At 30.0% G+C, this 14135-nt stretch overlaps 11 non-coding genes across 11 annotated transcripts; all 11 read right to left on the reverse strand.

Annotated features, from left to right (window-relative positions):
• Window positions 1-329: 329 nt before the first annotated feature.
• On the reverse strand, window positions 330-403 carry TRNAT-AGU (transfer RNA threonine (anticodon AGU)). The gene has a single exon. It is a non-coding gene; the product is annotated as a tRNA-Thr (tRNA).
• Window positions 404-1347: 944 nt separating this feature from the next.
• On the reverse strand, window positions 1348-1421 carry TRNAT-AGU (transfer RNA threonine (anticodon AGU)). The gene has a single exon. It is a non-coding gene; the product is annotated as a tRNA-Thr (tRNA).
• Window positions 1422-1856: 435 nt separating this feature from the next.
• On the reverse strand, window positions 1857-1929 carry TRNAM-CAU (transfer RNA methionine (anticodon CAU)). Its single transcript has one exon. It is a non-coding gene; the product is annotated as a tRNA-Met (tRNA).
• Window positions 1930-2366: 437 nt separating this feature from the next.
• On the reverse strand, window positions 2367-2440 carry TRNAT-AGU (transfer RNA threonine (anticodon AGU)). The gene has a single exon. It is a non-coding gene; the product is annotated as a tRNA-Thr (tRNA).
• A 945-nt stretch (window positions 2441-3385) lies between these two features.
• On the reverse strand, window positions 3386-3459 carry TRNAT-AGU (transfer RNA threonine (anticodon AGU)). The gene has a single exon. It is a non-coding gene; the product is annotated as a tRNA-Thr (tRNA).
• A 1452-nt stretch (window positions 3460-4911) lies between these two features.
• On the reverse strand, window positions 4912-4984 carry TRNAM-CAU (transfer RNA methionine (anticodon CAU)). The gene has a single exon. It is a non-coding gene; the product is annotated as a tRNA-Met (tRNA).
• A 437-nt stretch (window positions 4985-5421) lies between these two features.
• On the reverse strand, window positions 5422-5495 carry TRNAT-AGU (transfer RNA threonine (anticodon AGU)). Its single transcript has one exon. It is a non-coding gene; the product is annotated as a tRNA-Thr (tRNA).
• Window positions 5496-6441: 946 nt separating this feature from the next.
• Window positions 6442-6515, reverse strand: TRNAT-AGU (transfer RNA threonine (anticodon AGU)). The gene has a single exon. It is a non-coding gene; the product is annotated as a tRNA-Thr (tRNA).
• Window positions 6516-8414: 1899 nt separating this feature from the next.
• TRNAT-AGU (transfer RNA threonine (anticodon AGU)) lies at window positions 8415-8488 on the reverse strand. The gene has a single exon. It is a non-coding gene; the product is annotated as a tRNA-Thr (tRNA).
• A 434-nt stretch (window positions 8489-8922) lies between these two features.
• TRNAM-CAU (transfer RNA methionine (anticodon CAU)) lies at window positions 8923-8994 on the reverse strand. Its single transcript has one exon. It is a non-coding gene; the product is annotated as a tRNA-Met (tRNA).
• A 2977-nt stretch (window positions 8995-11971) lies between these two features.
• On the reverse strand, window positions 11972-12044 carry TRNAM-CAU (transfer RNA methionine (anticodon CAU)). The gene has a single exon. It is a non-coding gene; the product is annotated as a tRNA-Met (tRNA).
• Between the last annotated feature and the right edge of the window lie 2091 nt (window positions 12045-14135).

The raw sequence follows: 14135 nt of genomic DNA on the forward strand, positions 1-14135 counted from the left end.
CTCAATCACTATGCAAGGATTAATATGTTTTAATAAACAGGTACTCTTATAAAACCCAATTTCATTTCTTGAATTCTTTACAATTTTTTTCGTAAAGGTATTAATATTGCTCAAATCTAGGTAGAAATTTCTTCTGCGTCTTTCTCATAGATATGTAGTTTTTTTCATTTTGCAATAACAGTATTCATTCTATAATCTTGAAAATACTTGGGTTTTTATAAGGTTTAAGATGATCTTTTCAACTGTAAGATGAATCAGACTTTTATATTTTAATTGTATCGGAATAAGACCTAATGAAAATGATTTGTTATATAACAATGAGAAAAGCAAGGCGTTGCTGAGAGTTGAACTCAGGATCTCCTGTTTACTAGACAGGCGCTTTAACCAGCTAAGCCACAGCACCCACTTGATTCTTAAATTTGAAACACTTTTCTTTATGGAGTTCAAGAGAATATTGCTTTTTCACTTTCATATTCTTTACTAAGTTCACACACTTCTCTACTCAAACACTTAAGATGAATGAAGACTCTTCACTTATTCAAAAACACCTCTCTAATTTGAAGTTTACCCTATTCATATCATTTTAAAATATACCTTGCTAAAAAATGGATTAGTTGAATTCAACAATAGAGTGATCATTCACCTCTATCTTGTTCTTTGTCATTTTCTTTTCCCTATTTCAGACAATGCATTCCTACAAAAATCTTCACAACACCAAGCATTTTATAAAATTTTTAAGATAACTTATTCTAAAGTTCATAGAACCAGATGATTATTCTTAAATTGTATTCAACACTTGTTTGATGAAAATTATTCGGAAAGCATGGAGAAAACAGTTAGGTGCTGCTGAGATTTTAACTCAGGATTTCCTGTTTACGAGACATGCGCTTTAACCACTAAGCCACAGCACCAACGTTAATATTAAAAAAGCATAAATAATTTATTGTTGACGATGAAAATGTGTTTTCTGCTATAAATTCTTCTTTATATGTATTGTGATCTTAAACACGAAAAGATACTCAATCACTACGCAAGGATTAATATGTTTTAATAAACAGGTACTCTTATAAAACCCAATTTCATTTCTTGAATTCTTTACAATTTTTTTTCATGAAAGTATTAATATTGCTCAAATCTAGGTAGAAATTTCATGTACGTCTTTCTCATAGATATGTAGTTTTTTCATTTTGCAATAACAGTATTCATTCTATAATCTTGAAAATACTTGGGTTTTTATAAGGTTTAAGATGATCTTTTCAACAGTAAGATGAATCAGACTTTTATATTTTAATTGTATCGGAATAAGACCTAATGAAAATGATTTGGTATATAACAATGAGAAAAGCAAGTCGCTGCTGAGAGTTGAACTCAGGATCTCCTGTTTACTAGACAGGCGCTTTAACCAGCTAAGCCACAGCACCCACTTGATTCTTAAATTTGAAACACTTTTCTTTATGGTGTTCAAGAGAATATTGCTTTTTCACTTTCATATTCTTTACTAAGTTCACACACTTCTCTACTCAAACACTTAAGATGAATGAAGACTCTTCACTTATTCAAAAACACCTCTCTAATTTGAAGTTTACCCTATTCATATCATTTTAAAATATACCTTGCTAAAAAATGGATTAGTTGAATTCAACAATAGAGTGATCATTCACCACTATCTTGTTCTTTGTCATTTTCTTTTCCCTATTTCAGACAATGCATTCCTACAAAAATCTTCACAACACCAAGCATTTTATTAAATTTTTAGGATAACTTATTCTAAAGTTCATAGAACCAGATGATTATTCTTAAATTGTATTCAACACTTGTTTGATGAAAATTATTCGGAAAGCATGGAGAAAACAGTTAGGTGCTGCTGAGATTTTAACTCAGGATTTCCTGTTTATGAGACAGGCGCTTTAACCACTAAGCCACAGCACCAACGTTAATAGTAAAAAATGCATAAATAATTTATTGTTGATGATGAAAATGTGTTTTCTGCTATAAATTCTTCTTTATATGTATTGTAATCTTAAACACGAAAAGATACTCAATCACTATGCAAGGATTAATATGTTTTAATAAACAGGTACTCTTATAAAACCCAATTTCATTTCTTGAATTCTTTACAATTTTTTTCGTAAAGGTATTAATATTGCTCAAATCTAGGTAGAAATTTCTTCTGCGTCTTTCTCATAGATATGTAGTTTTTTTCATTTTGCAATAACAGTATTCATTCTATAATCTTGAAAATACTTGGGTTTTTATAAGGTTTAAGATGATCTTTTCAACTGTAAGATGAATCAGACTTTTATATTTTAATTGTATCGGAATAAGACCTAATGAAAATGATTTGTTATATAACAATGAGAAAAGCATGGCGCTGCTGAAAGTTGAACTCAGGATCTCCTGTTTACTAGACAGGCGCTTTAACCAGCTAAGCCACAGCACCCACTTGATTCTTAAATTTGAAACACTTTTCTTTATGGAGTTCAAGAGAATATTGCTTTTTCACTTTCATATTCTTTACTAAGTTCACACACTTCTCTACTCAAACACTTAAGATGAATGAAGACTCTTCACTTATTCAAAAACACCTCTCTAATTTGAAGTTTACCCTATTCATATCATTTTAAAATATACCTTGCTAAAAAATGGATTAGTTGAATTCAACAATAGAGTGATCATTCACCTCTATCTTGTTCTTTGTCATTTTCTTTTCCCTATTTCAGACAATGCATTCCTACAAAAATCTTCACAACACCAAGCATTTTATTAAATTTTTAAGATAACTTATTCTAAAGTTCATAGAACCAGATGATTATTCTTAAATTGTATTCAACACTTGTTTGATGAAAATTATTCGGAAAGCATGGAGAAAACAGTTAGGTGCTGCTGAGATTTTAACTCAGGATTTCCTGTTTACGAGACATGCGCTTTAACCACTAAGCCACAGCACCAACGTTAATATTAAAAAAGCATAAATAATTTATTGTTGACGATGAAAATGTGTTTTCTGCTATAAATTCTTCTTTATATGTATTGTGATCTTAAACACGAAAAGATACTCAATCACTACGCAAGGATTAATATGTTTTAATAAACAGGTACTCTTATAAAACCCAATTTCATTTCTTGAATTCTTTACAATTTTTTTTCATGAAAGTATTAATATTGCTCAAATCTAGGTAGAAATTTCATCTACGTCTTTCTCATAGATATGTAGTTTTTTTCATTTTGCAATAACAGTATTCATTCTATAATCTTGAAAATACTTGGGTTTTTATAAGGTTTAAGATGATCTTTTCAACAGTAAGATGAATCAGACTTTTATATTTTAATTGTATCGGAATAAGACCTAATGAAAATGATTTGTTATATAACAATGAGAAAAGCAAGGCGCTGCTGAGAGTTGAACTCAGGATCTCCTGTTTACTAGACAGGCGCTTTAACCAGCTAAGCCACAGCACCCACTTGATTCTTAATTTTGAAACACTTTTCTTTATGGTGTTCAAGAGAATATTGCTTTTTCACTTTCATATTCTTTACTAAGTTCACACACTTCTCTACTCAAACACTTAAGATGAATGAAGACTCTTCACTTATTCAAAAACACCTCTCTAATTTGAAGTTTACCCTATTCATATCATTTTAAAATATACCTTGCTAAAGAATGGATTAGTTGTATTCAACAATAGAGTGATCATTCACCTCTATCTTGTTCTTTGTCATTTTCTTTTCCCTTTTTCAGTCAATGCATTCCGCAAAAATCTTCACAATACCAATCATTTTATTTAATTTTAAAGATAACTTATTCTAAAGTTCATAGAACCAGATGTTTATTCTTAAATTGTATTCAACATGTGTTTGATGAAAATTATTCGGAAAGCTTGGAGAAAACAGTTAGGTGTTGCTGAGATTTGAACTCAGGATTTCCTATTTACGAGACATGCGCTTTAACCACTAAGCCACAGCACCAACGTTAATAGTAAAAAATGCATAAATAATTTATTGTTGATGATGAAAATGTGTTTTCTGCTATAAACTCTTCTTTATATGTATTGTAATCTTAAACACGAAAAGATACTCAATCACTACGCAAGGATTAATATGTTTTAATAAACAGGTACTCTTATAAAACCCAATTTCATTTCTTGAATTCTTTACAATTTTTTTCATGAAGGTATTAATATTGCTCAAATCTAGGTAGAAATTTCATGTACGTCTTTCTCATAGATATGTAGTTTTTTCATTTTGCAATAACAGTATTCATTCTATAATCTTGAAAATACTTGGGTTTTTATAAGGTTTAAGATGATCTTTTCAACAGTAAGATGAATCAGACTTTTATATTTTAATTGTATCAGAAAACGACCTAATGAAATTGATTTGTTATATAACAATGAGAAAAGCAAGGCGCTGCTGAGAGTTGAACTCAGGATCTCCGGTTTACTAGACAGGCGCTTTAACCAGCTAAGCCACAGCACCCACTTGGTTCTTAATTTTGAAACACTTTTCTTTATGGTGTTCAAGAGAATATTGCTTTTTCACTTTCATATTCTTTACTAAGTTCACACACTTCTCTACTCAAACACTTAAGATGAATGAAGACTCTTCACTTATTCAAAAACACCTCTCTAATTTGAAGTTTACCCTATTCATATCATTTTAAAATATACCTTGCTAAAGAATGGATTAGTTGAATTCAACAATAGAGTGATCATTCACCTCTATCTTGTTCTTTGTCATTTTCTTTTCCCTATTTCAGACAATGCAATCCTACAAAAATCTTCACAACACCAAGCATTTTATAAAATTTTTAAGATAACTTATTCTAAAGTTCATAGAACCAGATGATTATTCTTAAATTGTATTCAACACTTGTTTGATGAAAATTATTCGGAAAGCATGGAGAAAACAGTTAGGTGCTGCTGAGATTTTAACTCAGGATTTCCTATTTATGAGACAGGCGCTTTAACCACTAAGCCACAGCACCAACGTTAATAGTAAAAAATGCATAAATAATTTATTGTTGATGATGAAAATGTGTTTTCTGCTATAAATTCTTCTTTATATGTATTGTAATCTTAAACACGAAAAGATACTCAATCACTATGCAAGGATTAATATTTTTTAATAAACAGGTACTCTTATAAAACCCAATTTCATTTCTTGAATTCTTTACAATTTTTTTCGTAAAGGTATTAATATTGCTCAAATCTAGGTAGAAATTTCTTCTACGTCTTTCTCATAGATAAGTAGTTTTTTTCATTTTGCAATAACAGTATTCATTCTATAATCTTGAAAATACTTGGGTTTTTATAAGGTTTAAGATGATCTTTTCAACAGTAAGATGAATCAGACTTTTATATTTTAATTGTATCGGAATAAGACCTAATGAAAATGATTTGTTATATAACAATGAGAAAAGCAAGGCGCTGCTGAGAGTTGAACTCAGGATCTCCTGTTTACTAGACAGGCGCTTTAACCAGCTAAGCCACAGCACCCACTTGATTCTTAAATTTGTAACACTTTTCTTTATGGAGTTCAAGAGAATATTGCTTTTTCACTTTCATATTCTTTACTAAGTTCACACACTTCTCTACTCAAACACTTAAGATGAATGAAGACTCTTCACTTATTCAAAAACACCTCTCTAATTTGAAGTTTACCCTATTCATATCATTTTAAAATATACCTTGCTAAAGAATGGATTAGTTGAATTCAACAATAGAGTGATCATTCACCTCTATCTTGTTCTTTGTCATTTTCTTTTCCCTATTTCAGACAATGCATTCCTACAAAAATCTTCACAACACCAAGCATTTTATTACATTTTTAAGATAACTTATTCTAAAGTTCATAGAACCAGATGATTATTCTTAAATTGTATGCAACACTTGTTTGATGAAAATTATTTGGAAAGCATGGAGAAAACAGTTAAGTGCTGCTGAGATTTTAACTCAGGATTTCCTGTTTACGAGACATGCGCTTTAACCACTAAGCCACAGCACCAACGTTAATAGTAAAAAATGCATAAATAATTTATTGTTGACGATGAAAATGTGTTTTCTGCTATAAATTCTTCTTTATATGTATTGTAATCTTAAACACGAAAAGATACTCAATCACTACGCAAGGATTAATATGTTTTAATAAACAGGTACTCTTATAAAACCCAATTTCATTTCTTGAATTCTTTACAATTTTTTTTCATGAAAGTATTAATATTGCTCAAATCTAGGTAGAAATTTCATCTACGTCTTTCTCATAGATATGTAGTTTTTTTCATTTTGCAATAACAGTATTCATTCTATAATCTTGAAAATACTTGGGTTTTTATAAGGTTTAAGATGATCTTTTCAACAGTAAGATGAATCAGACTTTTATATTTTAATTGTATCGGAATAAGACCTAATGAAAATGATTTGTTATATAACAATGAGAAAAGCAAGGCGCTGCTGAGAGTTGAACTCAGGATCTCCTGTTTACTAGACAGGCGCTTTAACCAGCTAAGCCACAGCACCCACTTGATTCTTAATTTTGAAACACTTTTCTTTCTGGTGTTCAAGAGAATATTGCTTTTTCACTTTCATATTCTTTACTAAGTTCACACACTTCTCTACTCAAACACTTAAGATGAATGAAGACTCTTCACTTATTCAAAAACACCTCTCTAATTTGAAGTTTACCCTATTCATATCATTTTAAAATATACCTTGCTAAAGAATGGATTAGTTGTATTCAACAATAGAGTGATCATTCACCTCTATCTTGTTCTTTGTCATTTTCTTTTCCCTTTTTCAGTCAATGCATTCCGCAAAAAATCTTCACAATACCAATCATTTTATTTAATTTTAAAGATAACTTATTCTAACGTTCATAGAACCAGATGTTTATTCTTAAATTGTATTCAACATGTGTTTGATGAAAATTATTCGGAAAGCTTGGAGAAAACAGTTAGGTGTTGCTGAGATTTGAACTCAGGATTTCCTATTTACGAGACAGGCGCTTTAACCACTAAGCCACAGCACCAACGTTAATAGTAAAAAATGCATAAATAATTTATTGTTGATGATGAAAATGTGTTTTCTGCTATAAACTCTTCTTTATATGTATTGTAATCTTAAACACGAAAAGATACTCAATCACTACGCAAGGATTAATATGTTTTAATAAACAGGTACTCTTATAAAACCCAATTTCATTTCTTGAATTCTTTACAATTTTTTTCATGAAGGTATTAATATTGCTCAAATCTATTCATTCTATAATCTTGAAAATACTTGGGTTTTTATAAGGTTTAAGATGATCTTTTCAACAGTAAGATGAATCAGACTTTTATATTTTAATTGTATCGGAATAAGACCTAATGAAATTGATTTGTTATATAACAATGAGAAAAGCAAGGCGCTGCTGAGAGTTGAACTCAGGATCTCCGGTTTACTAGACAGGCGCTTTAACCAGCTAAGCCACAGCACCCACTTGGTTCTTAATTTTGAAACACTTTTCTTTATGGTGTTCAAGAGAATATTGCTTTTTCACTTTCATATTCTTTACTAAGTTCACACACTTCTCTACTCAAACACTTAAGATGAATGAAGACTCTTCACTTATTCAAAAACACCTCTCTAATTTGAAGTTTACCCTATTCATATCATTTTAAAATATACCTTGCTAAAGAATGGATTAGTTGAATTCAACAATAGAGTGATAATTCACCTCTATCTTGTTCTTTGTCATTTTCTTTTCCCTATTTCAGACAATGCATTCCTAAGAAAATCTTCACAACACCAAGCATTTTATAAAATTGCAAGATAACTTATTCTAAAGTTCATAGAACCAGATGTTTATTCTTAAATTGTATTCAACACTTGTTTGATGAAAATTATTCGGAAAGCATGGAGAAAACAGTTAGGTGCTGCTGACATTTTAACTCAGGATTTCCTGTTTACGAGACATGCGCTTTAACCACTAAGCCACAGCACCAACGTTAATAGTAAAAAATGCATAAATAATCTATTGTTGATGATGAAAAAGTGTTTTCTGCTATAAATTCTTTTTTATATGTATTGTAATCTTAAACACGAAAAGATACTCAATCACTACGCAAGGATTAATATGTTTTAATAAACAGGTACTCTTATAAAACCCAATTTCATTTCTTGAATTCTTTACAATTTTTTTCATAAAGGTATAAATATTGCTCAAATCTAGGTAGAAATTTCATCTACGTCTTTCTCATAGATATGTAGTTTTTTTCATTTTGCAATAACAGTATTCATTCTATAATCTTGAAAATACTTGGGTTTTTATAAGGTTTAAGATGTTCTTTTCAACAGTAAGATGAATCAGACTTTTATATTTTAATTGTATCGGAATAAGACCTAATGAAAATGATTTGTTATATAACAATGAGAAAAGCAAGGCGCTGCTGAGAGTTGAACTCAGGATCTCCTGTTTACTAGACAGGCACTTTAACCAGCTAAGCCACAGCACCCACTTGATTCTTAATTTTGAAACACTTTTCTTTATGGTGTTCAAGAGAATATTGCTTTTTCACTTTCATATTCTTTTCTAAGTTCACACACTTCTCTACTCAAACACTTAAGATGAATGAAGACTCTTCACTTATTCAAAAACACCTCTCTAATTTGAAGTTTACCCTATTCATATCATTTTAAATATACCTTGCTGTAGAATGGATTAGTTGAATTCAACAATAGAGTGATCACTCACCTCTATCTTGTTCATTGTCATTTTCTTTTCCCTATTTCAGTCAATGCATTCCTACAAAAATCTTCACAATACCAAGCATTTTATTTAATTTTTAAGATAACTTATTCTAAAGTTCATAGAACCAGATGTTTATTCTTAAATTGTATTCAACATGTGTTTGATGAAAATTATTCGGAAAGCATGGAGAAAACAGTTAGGTGTTGCTGAGATTTGAACTCAGGATTTCCTATTTATGAGACAGGCGCTTTACCACTAAGCCACAGCACCAACGTTAATAGTAAAAAATGCATAAATAATTTATTGTTGATGATGAAAATGTGTTTTCTGCTATAAATTCTTCTATATATGTATTGTAATCTTAAACACGAAAAGATACTCAATCACTACGCAAGGATTAATATGTTTTAATAAACAGGTACTCTTATAAACCCAATTTCATTTCTTGAATTCTTTACAATTTTTTTCATAACGGTATTAATATTGCTCAAATCTAGGTAGAAATTTCATCTACGTCTTTCTCATAGATATGTAGTTTTTTTTATTTTGCAATAACAGTATTCATTCTATAATCTTGAAAATACTTGGGTTTTTATAAGGTTTAAGATGATCTTTTCAACAGTAAGATGAATCAGACTTTTATATTTTAATTGTATCGGAATAAGACCTAATGAAAATGATTTGTTATATAACAATGAGAAAAGCAAGGCACTGCTGAGAGTTGAACTCAGGATCTCCGGTTTACTAGACAAGCACTTTAACCAGCTAAGCCACAGCACCCACTTGATTCTTAATTTTGAAACACTTTTCTTTATGGTGTTCAAGAGAATATTGCTTTTTCACTTTCATATTCTTTTCTAAGTTCACACACTTCTCTACTCAAACACTTAAGATGAATGAAGACTCTTCACTTATTCAAAAACACCTCTCTAATTTGAAGTTAACCCTATTCATATCATTTTAAACTATACCTTGCTGAAGAATGGATTAGTTGAATTCAACAATAGAGCGATCATTCACCTGTATCTTGTTCTTTGTCATTTTCTTTTCCCTTTTTCAATCAATGCATTCCTACAAAAATCTTCACAATACCAATCATTTTATTTAATTTTTAAGATAACTTATTCTAAAGTTCATAGAACCAGATGTTTACTCTTAAATTGTATTCAACATGTGTTTGATGAAAATTATTCGGAAAGCATGGAGAAAACAGTTAGGTGTTGCTGAGATTTGAACTCAGGATTTCCTATTTATGAGACAGGCGCTTTAACCACTAAGACACAGCACCAACGTTAATAGTAAAAAATGCATAAATAATTTATTGTTGATGATGAAAATGTGTTTTCTGCTATAAATTCTTCTTTATATGTATTGTAATCTTAAACACGAAAAGATACTCAATCACTACGCAAGGATTAATATGTTTTAATAAACAGGTACTCTTATAAAACCCAATTTCATTTCTTGAATTCTTTACAAACCTTTTTTTTCATGAAGGTATTAATATTGCTCAAATCTAGGTAGAAATTTCATCTACTTCTTTCTCATAGATATGTATTTTTTTCATTTTGCAATAACAGTATTCATTCTATAATCTTGAAAATACTTGGGTTTTTATAAGGTTTAAGATGATCTGTTCAACAGTAAGATGAATCAGACTTTTATATTTTAATTGTATCGGGATAAGACCTAATGAAAATGATTTGTTATATAACAATGAGAAAAGCAAGGCACTGCTGAGAGTTGAACTCAGGATCTCCTGTTTACTAGACAGGCACTTCAACCAGCTAAGCCACAGCACCCACTTGATGCTAAATTTTGAAACACTTTTCTTTATGGTGTTCAAAAGAATATTGCTTTTTCACTTTCATATTCTTTTCTAAGTTCTTCTCTACTCAAACACTTAAGATGAATGAAGACTCTTCACTTATTCAAAAAACCTCTCTAATTTGAAGTTTACCCTATTCATATCATTTTAAAATATACCTTGCTAAAGAATGGATTAGTTGAATTCAACAATAGAGTGATCATTCACCTCTATCTTGTTCTTTGTCATTTTCTTTTCCCTATTTCAGTCAATGCATTCCTACAAAAATCTTCACAATACCAAGCATTTTATTTAATTTTTAAGATAACTTATTCTAAAGTTCATAGAACCAGATGTTTATTCTTAAATTGTATTCAACACTTGTTTGATGAAAATTATTCGGAAAGCATGGAGAAAACAGTTAGGTGCTCCTGAGATTTGAACTCAGGATTTCCTGTGTACGTGACAGGCGCTTTAACCACTAAGCCACAGCACCAACGGTAATAGTAAAAAATGCATAAATAATTTACTGTTGATGATAAAAATGTGTTTTCTGCTGTAAATTCTTCTTTATATATATTGTAATCTTAAACATGAAAAGATACTCAATCACTACGCAAGGATTAGTATGTTTTAATAAACAGGTACTCTTATAAAACCCAATTTCATTTCTTGAATTATTTACAGATTTTTTTCATGAAAGTATTAATATTGCTCAAATCTAGGTAAAAATTTCATCTACTTCTTTCTCATAGATATGTATTTTTTTCATTTTGCAATAACAGTATTCATTCTATAATCTTGAAAATACTTGGGTTTTCATAAGGTTTAAGATGATCTTTTCAACAGTAAGATGAATCAGACTTTTATATTCTAATTGTATCGGAATAAGACCTAATGAAAATGATTTGTTATATAACAATGAGAAAAGCAAGGCGCTGGTGAGAGTTGAACTCAGGATCTCCTGTTTACTAGACAGGCGCTTTAACCAGCTAAGCCACAGCATCCACTTGATTCTTAACTTTGAAACACTTTTCTTTATGGTGTTCAAGAGAATATTGCTTTTTCACTTTCATATTCTTTTCTAAGTTTACACACTTCTCTACTCAAACACTTAAGATGAATGAAGACTCTTCACTTATTCAAAAAACCTCTCTAATTTGAAGTTTACCCTATTCATATCATTTTAAATATACCTTGCTGTAGAATGGATTAGTTGAATTCAACAATAGAGTGATCACTCACCTCTATCTTGTTCATTGTCATTTTCTTTTCCCTATTTCAGTCAATGCATTCCTACAAAAATCTTAACAATACCAAGCATTTTATTTAATTTTTAAGATAACTTATTCTAAAGTTCATAGAACCAGATGTTTATTCTTAAATTGTATTCAACATGTGTTTGATGAAAATTATTCGGAAAGCATGGAGAAAACAGTTAGGTGTTGCTGAGATTTGAACTCAGGATTTCCTATTTATGAGACAGGCGCTTTAACCACTAAGCCACAGCACCAACGTTAATAGTAAAAAATGCATAAATAATTTATTGTTGATGATGAAAATGTGTTTTCTGCTATAAATTCTTCTATATATGTATTGTAATCTTAAACACGAAAAGATACTCAATCACTACGCAAGGATTAATATGTTTTAATAAACAGGTACTCTTATAAACCCAATTTCATTTCTTGAATTCTTTACAATTTTTTTCATAACGGTATTAATATTGCTCAAATCTAGGTAGAAATTTCATCTACGTCTTTCTCATAGATATGTAGTTTTTTTTATTTTGCAATAACAGTATTCATTCTATAATCTTGAAAATACTTGGGTTTTTATAAGGTTTAAGATGATCTTTTCAACAGTAAGATGAATCAGACTTTTATATTTTAATTGTATCGGAATAAGACCTAATGAAAATGATTTGTTATATAACAATGAGAAAAGCAAGGCGCTGCTGAGAGTTGAACTCAGGATCTCCGGTTTACTAGACAGGCGCTTTAACCAGCTAAGCCACAGCACCCACTTGGTTCTTAATTTTGAAACACTTTTCTTTATGGTGTTCAAGAGAATATTGCTATTTCACTTTCATATTCTTTACTAAGTTCACACACTTCTCTACTCAAACACTTAAGATGAATGAAGACTCTTCACTTATTCAAAAACACCTCTCTAATTTGAAGTTTACCCTATTCATATCATTTTAAAATATACCTTGCTAAAGAATGGATTAGTTGAATTCAACAATAGAGTGATCATTCACCTCTATCTTGTTCTTTGTCATTTTCTTTTCCCTATTTCAGACAATGCATTCCTACAAAAATCTTCACAACACCAAGCATTTTATTAAATTTTTAAGATAACTTATTCTAAAGTTCATAGAACCAGATGTTTATTCTTAAATTGTATTCAACACTTGTTTGATGAAAATTATTCGGAAAGCATGGAGAAAACAGTTAGGTGCTGCTGAGATTTTAACTCAGGATTTCCTGTTTACGAGACATGCGCTTTAACCACTAAGCCACAGCACCAACGTTAATAGTAAAAAATGCATAAATAATTTATTGTTGATGATGAAAATGTGTTTTCTGCTATAAATTCTTCTTTATATGTATTGTAATCTTAAACACGAAAAGATACTCAATCACTACGCAAGGATTAATATGTTTTAATAAACAGGTACTCTTATAAAACCCAATTTCATTTCTTGAATTCTTTACAATTTTTTTCATAAAGGTATTAATATTGCTCAAATCTAGGTAGAAATTTCATCTACGTCTTTCTCATAGATATGTAGTTTTTTTCATTTTGCAATAACAGTATTCATTCTATAATCTTGAAAATACTTGGGTTTTTATAAGGTTTAAGATGATCTTTTCAACAGTAAGATGAATCAGACTTTTATATTTTAATTGTATCGGAATAAGACCTAATGAAAATGATTTTATATATAAATATGAGAAAGGCAAGGCACTGCTGAGAGATGAACTCAGGATCTCCTGTTTACTAGACAGGCGCTTTAACCAGCTCAGCCACAGCAACCACTTGGTTCTTAATTTTGAAACACTTTTCTTTATGGTGTTCAAGAGAATATAGCTTTTTCACTTTCATATTCTTTTCTAAGTTCACACACTTCTCTACTCAAACACTTAAGATGAATGAAGACTCTTCACTTATTCAAAAACACCTCTCTAATTTGAAGTTTACCCTATTCATATCATTTTAAAATATACCTTGCTAAAGAATGGATTAGTTGAATTCAACAATAGAGTGATCATTCACCTCTATCTTGTTCTTTGTCATTTTCTTTTCCCTATTTCAGACAATGCATTCCTACAAAAATCTTCACAACACCAAGCATTTTATTAAATTTTTAAGATAACTTATTCTAAAGTTCATAGAACCAGATGTTTATTCTTAAATTGTATTCAACATGTGTTTGATGAAAATTATTCGGAAAGCATGGAGAAAACATTTAGGTGCTGCTGAGATTTTAACTCAGGATTTCCTGTTTACGAGACATACGCTTTAACCACTAAGCCACAGCACCAACGTTAATAGTAAAAAATGCATAAATAATTTATTGTTGATGATGAAAATGTGT

This window comes from Lissotriton vulgaris, chromosome 12 (assembly GCF_964263255.1).
Source record: "Lissotriton vulgaris chromosome 12, aLisVul1.2, whole genome shotgun sequence".
NCBI lineage: Eukaryota > Metazoa > Chordata > Amphibia > Caudata > Salamandridae > Lissotriton > Lissotriton vulgaris.